Source organism: Sus scrofa, chromosome X (assembly GCF_054392235.1).
Source record: "Sus scrofa isolate SSC_HxYL_T2T_F1_AM1 chromosome X, Sscrofa_HxYL_maternal_Yorkshire_Landrace_v2.0, whole genome shotgun sequence".
NCBI lineage: Eukaryota > Metazoa > Chordata > Mammalia > Artiodactyla > Suidae > Sus > Sus scrofa.
Window position 1 is genome coordinate 102889713 of NC_139401.1, and position 7970 is coordinate 102897682.

General features: G+C 44.7%; 1 non-coding gene across 1 annotated transcript; it reads right to left on the bottom strand.

Moving 5' to 3' along the window:
- Nucleotides 1-5812: 5812 nt before the first annotated feature.
- On the bottom strand, nt 5813-5916 carry LOC146394750 (small nucleolar RNA U13). Its single transcript, XR_014835944.1, has one exon. It is a non-coding gene; the product is annotated as a small nucleolar RNA U13 (small nucleolar RNA).
- Between the last annotated feature and the right edge of the window lie 2054 nt (nt 5917-7970).

Below are 7970 nucleotides of genomic sequence, written 5' to 3' on the forward strand. Positions count from 1 at the left end.
TGTCATATCTCTTATAAGATCCACATATCAGGAGCTCTCCTGTGGTGCAGCAGGTTAAGGATCTGGCCTTGTCACTGTATCAGCTAAGGTTGCTGCTGTAGCGCAGATTCAATTCCTCGCCTGGGAACTTCCACACACTGCAGGTGTGGCCAAAAAAAAAAAAAAAGTCCAGGTATCAAACTGCCTGCTGAAATTCCCTGAATGTTTCACAGGCATCTTAAAATTAACAAGTACAAAGCCAAACATCAAACATATAATCTGCCTCCATCCCTACCCATAACTCCTGTCTGCCTCCTCCTGTATTACCCATCGCCATGAATGACACCACCATCTGCCGTATTGCCTAATTACCCAAGTCACAATCACATGAGGCCTACAAACATCCCCTCTCCTTCTCTCTCCAGAAATCCTTACCCTCAATTCTCCCAGTTTGGGTTAGATGTACCTCTGTGGCCTCTATGGTACTCTGGTCATACTTTGAATATGTAAAGTAATGACATTTTACTATACTGTCATGGACTATCTTTCCCACTAGGAAATGAGTTCCTTGAAAGAAAATGTCCATGAATTTTTTTCTATCAATGCTGTCTCCTGGGAGTTCCCATCGTGGTGCAGTGGTTAACGAATCCGACTAGGAACCATGAGGTTGCGGGTTCGGTCCCTGCCCTTGCTCAGTGGGTTAACGATCCGGCGTTGCCCTGAGCTGTGGTGTAGGTTGCAGACGCGGCTCGGATCCCGCGTTGCTGTGGCTCTGGCATAGGCCGGTGGCTACAGCTCCGATTCAACCCCTAGCCTGGGAACCTCCATATGCCGCGGGAGCGGCCCAAGAAATGGCAAAAAGACAAAAAAAAAAAAAAAAATGCTGTCTCCGTATAGTACCTCCTTCAAATTACTTGTTGCTGGAATGGATCAATAATTGAATTTGGGAGTTCCCGTCGTGGCGCAGTGGTTAACGAATCCGACTAGGAACCATGAGGTCGCGGGTTCGGTCCCTGCCCTTGCTCAGTGGGTTAACGATCCGGCGTTGCCGTGAGCTGTGGTGTAGGTTGCAGATGCGGCTCGGATCCCGCGTTGCTGTGGCTCTGGCGTAGGCCGGTGGCTACAGCTCCGATTCAACCCCTAGCCTGGGAACCTCCATATGCGGCGGAAGCGGCCCAAGAGATAGCAACAACAACAACAACAAAAAGACAAAAAAGACAAAAAGACAAAAAAAAAATAATTTAATTTGAACATATTCACAATGATATGTAAAGATTCAATACTTGACCCCTCTGGAGAGTAGGTTTGATGGGTCCAGAGCAGGGAAATCATAATAGTGACAGAGGATTGAAAATATGAGGGAAATACTGGTATGTGGAGTATTAAGGGATGCTATATGCATAGAAAAAGTCATACTGAGGGTTCCATAGCAACTGCCCATGACTGGAGAGGGCAAGCCTTAGCAATCTAGGAATTCCTATTACAATAGTGTGCAGCCTAGTCAGGAGAGCCAGGTGACTTCTTGGGAGGCAGGAAGTTAGCAGGATGCTGAAGGTAAACCAGGCAGAAATACACAATGCTTATAGAAGGAAGAAGACATTCTGATTTTTGGTCACAAGAAAGCATCTGAATAAAAAGCATCATCAAACACCTTCTCCTTCTGCTTTCCTCCCACCCCTGAGTAACTCTCTGGAATGAGAGTTACTTAGACCTGCATAAGACAATCCATGAAATATTTGAGTTATGCAGGACTGGCCTTGAGGAACACTACATGATATGATTTGAAGGAAATTGATTTTAAGTTCCTAGAGGGCATGGACAAGTTCTACTTATTTCTGCATCATCCTATAAGGCTTAAGGTAGCGTCTTGAACATACTGGAGGCATTCTTCCAATGTATAACATGTTTATTATGTTTTTTGTTTTTGCTTTTTTTGGGGGGGGCACACACTCGGCATGTGGAAATTCTCAGGCCAGGGATGGAACCCATGCCCCAGCAGTGACCTGAGCTACAGTGGCGGCAATGCTGGAGTCTTAACCCAATAGGCCACTAGGGAACTCCTATAACATGTTTAATAAGTCAGTGTGTTATAAGAGAAAGTGTATTGATCTGGAAGTCGGAGAAATGCTGGGAGCTAGTTCTAACTTGTACACATTCCTGCTGTCTGACTGTGGGAAATCAATTCTCTCTCCCTTGGTTTCCTTTTCTTTAAAATTGAGATGTCAATACCTATTTCATATGGTTGTTGTGAAGAATACAGTGAGCCGAGTGAGTGAAGGAAAATCCCTGGTGTGCTCAGGAAAAGAGCCCAAAATGAATATGAGAGGTGACAGAATCCCTGCCCCAAAGGATTCATCCACTGGCTGTCAGTCCATCATGAGAGTTATATTCCTTTTGATCTTGAGGACTTTTTGATCCCTATGATAGCCCCTCTTTCAAAATAAAATACTTCTCTGTGCAAGTCATACCTCAAACTGACACCTGGTTATCAGTTCGTACCTTAGTGGGCAAAATTACTACAGCCAAAACAAGTACGTGACAAGGACACAAGTAAGGACACCTTGCTGGGGGTAGGCAGAGGGGAGAAGGTGGAGCAAGACAGAAAAAATGGGTTCTCTGGGGACTTTCCATTATGGCACAGTGGAAACAAATCTGACTAGGAACCATGAGGTTGTGGGTTCAATCCCTGGCCTCGCTCAGATGATAAGGATCTGGCATTGCTGTGAGCTGCGGTGTAGGTCGTAGACATGGCTTGGATCTGGCGTTGTTGTGGCTGTGGTGTAGGCCGGCAGCAACAGCTCTGATTAGACCCCTAGCCTGGGAACCTCCATATGCCTTGTGGCCCTAAAAAAAAAAAAAAAAAAAAAAAAAAAAAAGGAAGAAAGGAAAAATGGGTTCTCTAACTATGAATATCGGAGTGAAGTAAAGGCAAATACTGCTTATGTCATTAATTTGCCAAAGGCTTTCCGTGGTGGCAGCAAGGTCTGGCCTGAGCTCTATTACTGTGTATGATATTTAATTGGCTTTAGATTTGCACCTCCTCTCCCCCACATACACCGTAAACCCTGAGGAGAAGGCCTCATGATGTGATATTAAGTGAACTGTGTATTTGATTAAATTTTGGGGATGAAACAGTGCCACAGTGTGGTCCCTGTATGGCGTCTCATAAAATGTGTGAGGAGCTCCTCATTTGAGAGCACGAGATAGAGCATTGAGAATAGGGATTCATCTGGAAAGATATGGGCAGGAAAGGAAAGAGAGCTCTATGAGTGTCTGTGTCCTTGGATAAATGAAATAGTCAGAAATGCCAGGAGCGGAGTTCTTGTTGTGGTTCAGCTGGTTTAGAATCCAACTAGTATTCATGAGGATGCAGGTTCGATCCCTGGCCCTGCTCAGTGGATTAAGGATCCAGCATTACCATGAGCAGTGGTGTAGGGCACAGAGGTGACTCAGAGCTGGAGTTTCTGTGGCTGTGGCCTGCAGCTGCAGCTCGGATTCAACCCTTTGCCCAGGAACTTCCATATGCCATTGGTGTGCCCCCAAAAAGACAAAAAACAAACAAACAACCCCTGCCCCAGATGCCAAGAGAAATCTAGTCTTTTTTCAGGTTGGAGGGGGTTCAAGGCCACACCTGCAAATGGAAGTTCCCAGGCTAGGGGTCTAATCAGAGCTGTAGCTGCCGACCTATACCATAGCCACAGCAACACCAGAACCAAGCCACATCTGTGACAAACACCACAGCTCATGTCAACACTGGATTCTTAACCCACTGAGTGGAGCCAGGGATTCAGCCCTCATCTTCATGGATACTAGTTGGGTTCATTACCACTAAGCCACAATGGGAACTCCAAGAAATCTAGTCTTTAGGGCACCTACATACTCTACATGTATGAGCAGATAAGACCAAAAATATGTGTTTGCCAGGTCCTAGGGTAGGGAAAGGCATCTGCAGGGCCCTGGAAATGTCCTAATCCATCACAGAAGACTGAAGTCTGCTTTAAAGGAAGAATAGGACCCATCTTATGTTTGTAGGTCCCTGGTGCCTAGCATAGTGCCTGGCACACAGTAGACTCAGTAAATGTCTCATGGACCCCAAAATAAGGGTGTGTTTTCATTTCCTAGAGCTACCATAACCAAGTGCCACCACTTGGGTGACCTAAAAGAATAGAAACTTATTCTCTCACAGTTCTGAAGGCCAGAAGTCCAAAATGAAGTTGTTGACAGGGCCACATTCCCGCTGAAGCTTCTAGGAGAGGATCATTTTCTTCCCTTTTCCAGCTTTTGGCATTCCTTCACTTCTGGCAGCACAGCTCCAAGCCCTGCGTCTGTCTGTACATGGTCGTCTTTCTTCTGTGTTTCATTGTGTCTCCACACAGTATTTTCCTCTCTCTGAATCTTCTTTTCTTATAAAAAATACCAGTCATGTTGGGAGTTCCCGTTGTGGTGCAGAGGAAATGAATCTGACTAGGAACCATGAGGTTGTGGGTTCGATCCCTGGCCTCACTCAGTGGGTTAAGGATCCAGAGTTGCTGTGAGCTGTGGTGTAGGTCATAGACACGGCTCAGATCTGGCGTTGCTGTGGCTGTGGTGTAGACCCGCAGCTGCAACTCTGATTTGACCCCTAGCCTGGGAATTTACATATGCCCTGGGTGTGGCCCTAAAAAGCAAAAAAAAAAATATATATATATATATATATATATATATATATATCGGTCATATTGGATGAGGGCACACCCTAATGACTTCATTTTAACTTGATTATCCCTGGACAAGAAAACAAAACAAAACACATAATTCACAGGAGTTCCTGTTGTGGCTCAGGGGTAATGAACCTGACTAGGATCCATGAGGACACAGGTTTGATCCCTGGCCTCGCTCAGTGGGTTAAGGATCTGGTGTTGCCATGAGCTGTGGTGTAGGTCACAGACACGGCTCAGATCTGGTTTTGCTGTGGTTGTGGTGTAGGCGGCAGCTGTAGCTCCCCAATTCGCCCCCTAGCCTGGGAACTTTCATATGCCACAGGTACGGCCCTAAAAAGAAAAAACGAAACAAAATAAAAGCATTAACTTGATTATATCTGCAAAGACCCTATTTGTTTGTTTTTTTTTTGTTTGTTTGTTTGTTTTGCTTTTAAGGCCCACAGCTGCAGCATATGGAGGTTCCCAGGCTAGGGGGTGAATTGGAGCTACAGCCCCGCCAGCCTCCATATGTACGCCGCAGCCACAGCAACTCAGGATTCGAGCCACGTCTTCGACCTACACCACGGCTCACAGAAATGCTGGGTCTTTAACCCACTGAGGAAGGCCAGGGATCCAACCCACAACCTCATGGTTCCTAGTCGCGTTCGTTTTCACTGCGCCACAATGGGAACGTTGCGAAGACCTTCTTTCTAAAGTCACATTCAAAAGTATGTGAATTTGGATTTCAACATATCTTCTTTATTTTTTATTTTTTCCAATGACTGCGACCCTGGCATATGGAAGTTCCTGGGCCAGGGACTGAATCCAAGCCTCAGCTGTGGGGAATCCATTAATCCACTGAGCCAGGCTGGGGATGGAACCCACGCCTCTGCAGAGACCCAAGCCACTTCAGTCAGATTCTTAACCCACTGTGCCGTGGCGGGAACTCCTCAACATTTCTTTTTGGGGACACAATTCAAGCCACAACAGAGCCCAAAATAACCCAAGTCCCTGATTGCATTTCCTGGTTATTAGGTTTGAAGAGCAGTCTTTGTATGAACATCCCTTCAGGCTTGATCTCTACCACAGTCAAGCTCTCACTTTCCCAAACGTTTTTTTAAGAGAAAATATATGTACAATCTTTATTTTTTCCACGTCAGATAGGTAATGTGCCGATGTCGTAACAAGGTTTGAGGGAGGCACAGATCACGCAGGCGCATGAACACCCAATCGTCATACTTATGAACTACAAAAGGATGTACGATCTTTTTTGAAAAGCCACATATTTAACATCTTACTTTACTTGGACAAATGGTATACTCATCCCCATCGTTTTAGGCTTGCTTCTTTTCCTTTATTTTTAAAGTGCTCTTTCTTCAAATTCTTTCAGTGTGACAATGTGCATATTTTCTCTAGTTGGCAAATCTTGGGGTGGGGAAAGGAGGGCTTCTTGAAGAAGTACTGAGATGCTGCTAAAGTGCACAGAAAAAGTTCCAGTCCTACCCTTGATTTGCTAGGCCACCTAGCACAGCTGTGTTGCTGTAGGTTCTTCCATATCCCATCCTGTATCAGGGCCTTTGTGTTGCCATAATCAGCCCTCCCTCCTCCTGGTTCACTACCTACCTTTGGGGTCTACCTGAGTCCCTGGTTACCGATCCGTAAATGAGAAAGTAGGGTAAGAGCAGGGATTCTCAATCTGGGCTTCACAGACTATCTGAAATCTACAAGACTGAGTGAATATGTGTGTTTCTATTAGTTTCCTGTGGTTGATGTAACAAATGATCACAACCTTGGTGACTGAAAACAGCAGCAGATTATTCTCTCACACTTCTAGAAGCCAGAAATCCAAAATCAAGGGGTCTGCAAGGCCATGCTTCCTCCAAAGGCTCTAAGGGAGATTCCGTTCCTTGGCTCTTCCAGCTTCTGGTGACTGCCTGCATTCTGTGACTTTTGGCCACATCTCTGCCTCTATCTGCACATTGTTTCTTCCTCTTCTGTCTCCTATGTGTGCTTCTCATAAGGACACTGGTCATTGGATTTAGGGCCTACCTGGATAATCCAGGATAATTTCCTCATGCCAAAATCCTGAATTTATTTATATTTACAAAGACTCTTTTGCAAAATAAGGTCACATTCACAGGTTCTGGAGATTAGGACATGAACATATCTTTTAGAGAGCCACAGTGTTGCTGTTTTCTTGCTGTGGGGGGTGGGAAGGCAGTTCCAAAGGATTTACCGGATTCTCAAGAGTCTGTGATGTAAAGAAAAATGAAAAACCAATGATCTTTAAAGCCTTTTGAAGTGCAATGTTTTATGGTTCTTTAACCGATGAAGTAAATATGGCTTGGCTCTAGTAAAATACCTTGCTTTTAAGAGGTAGGTGCTCAGTAATTTTTTGTACATTTGATTTGATATTGGAATTATAGAAATATTAGTGTTTCTAATATTATCAACCCCTTACCATGTGTTAGGTGCTACTCTAAGTGTTATATATGTATCAACTCATTTAATCCTCACAACAACCTTATACGGTATCATTATCAACCTTATTTTTCATATGAGGAATCTGAGACACAGAAACATTAAGTAACTTGCTTAAGATGGCACAGCTAATTGTTGGCAGAGCTGGGACTCCATTTCAGCCAGTCTGGCTTCAGAGCCTATGTTTTTAACTACTATATTTTGTGAAAGAACCTATTTAAATTTTAAAATTTATGGAGCCTCCAATGTCATAAAAGATAAAGAACATCTGTGGAAATAGTCCAGATGAAATGAGGCTAAAAGGGAGTTCCCATCGTGGCTCAGCAGAAACGAACCCGACTAGGATCCATGAGGATGAGGGTTCGATCCCTGGCCTCACTCATTGGGTTAAGGATTCCACATTGCCATGAGCTGTGGTATAGGTTGCAGATGCAGCTGGGATCTGGCGTTGCTGTGGCTCTGGCATAGCCCGGCAGCTATAGCTGTGATTAGACCCCTAGCCTGGGAACCTCCATATGCCGTGGGTGTGGCCCTAAAAAGAAAAAAAAATTAGGACAATTATGCAACAGAGCTAGTATTTGATGCCAGTTTCTCTGACTCCAGTTCTAGTGCTTTTTATACGTTACGCTACAACTACCTCCAGTTACAAATGGCCCATTTCGACATTTCTGAAACAGACATCTTTAACTATTATCAGCCTGACTTTCTGATTCAGTGGTCAGAAGGTCAGTGGGAGGTTTTTCTCCCTACTCTGGCTGCTAGTGATTACAGCCTTGGGCCCTGAGGAGCCAAAAAGGGAGGATCAGTCGAAAGGAACAATGTTTCTGTCCT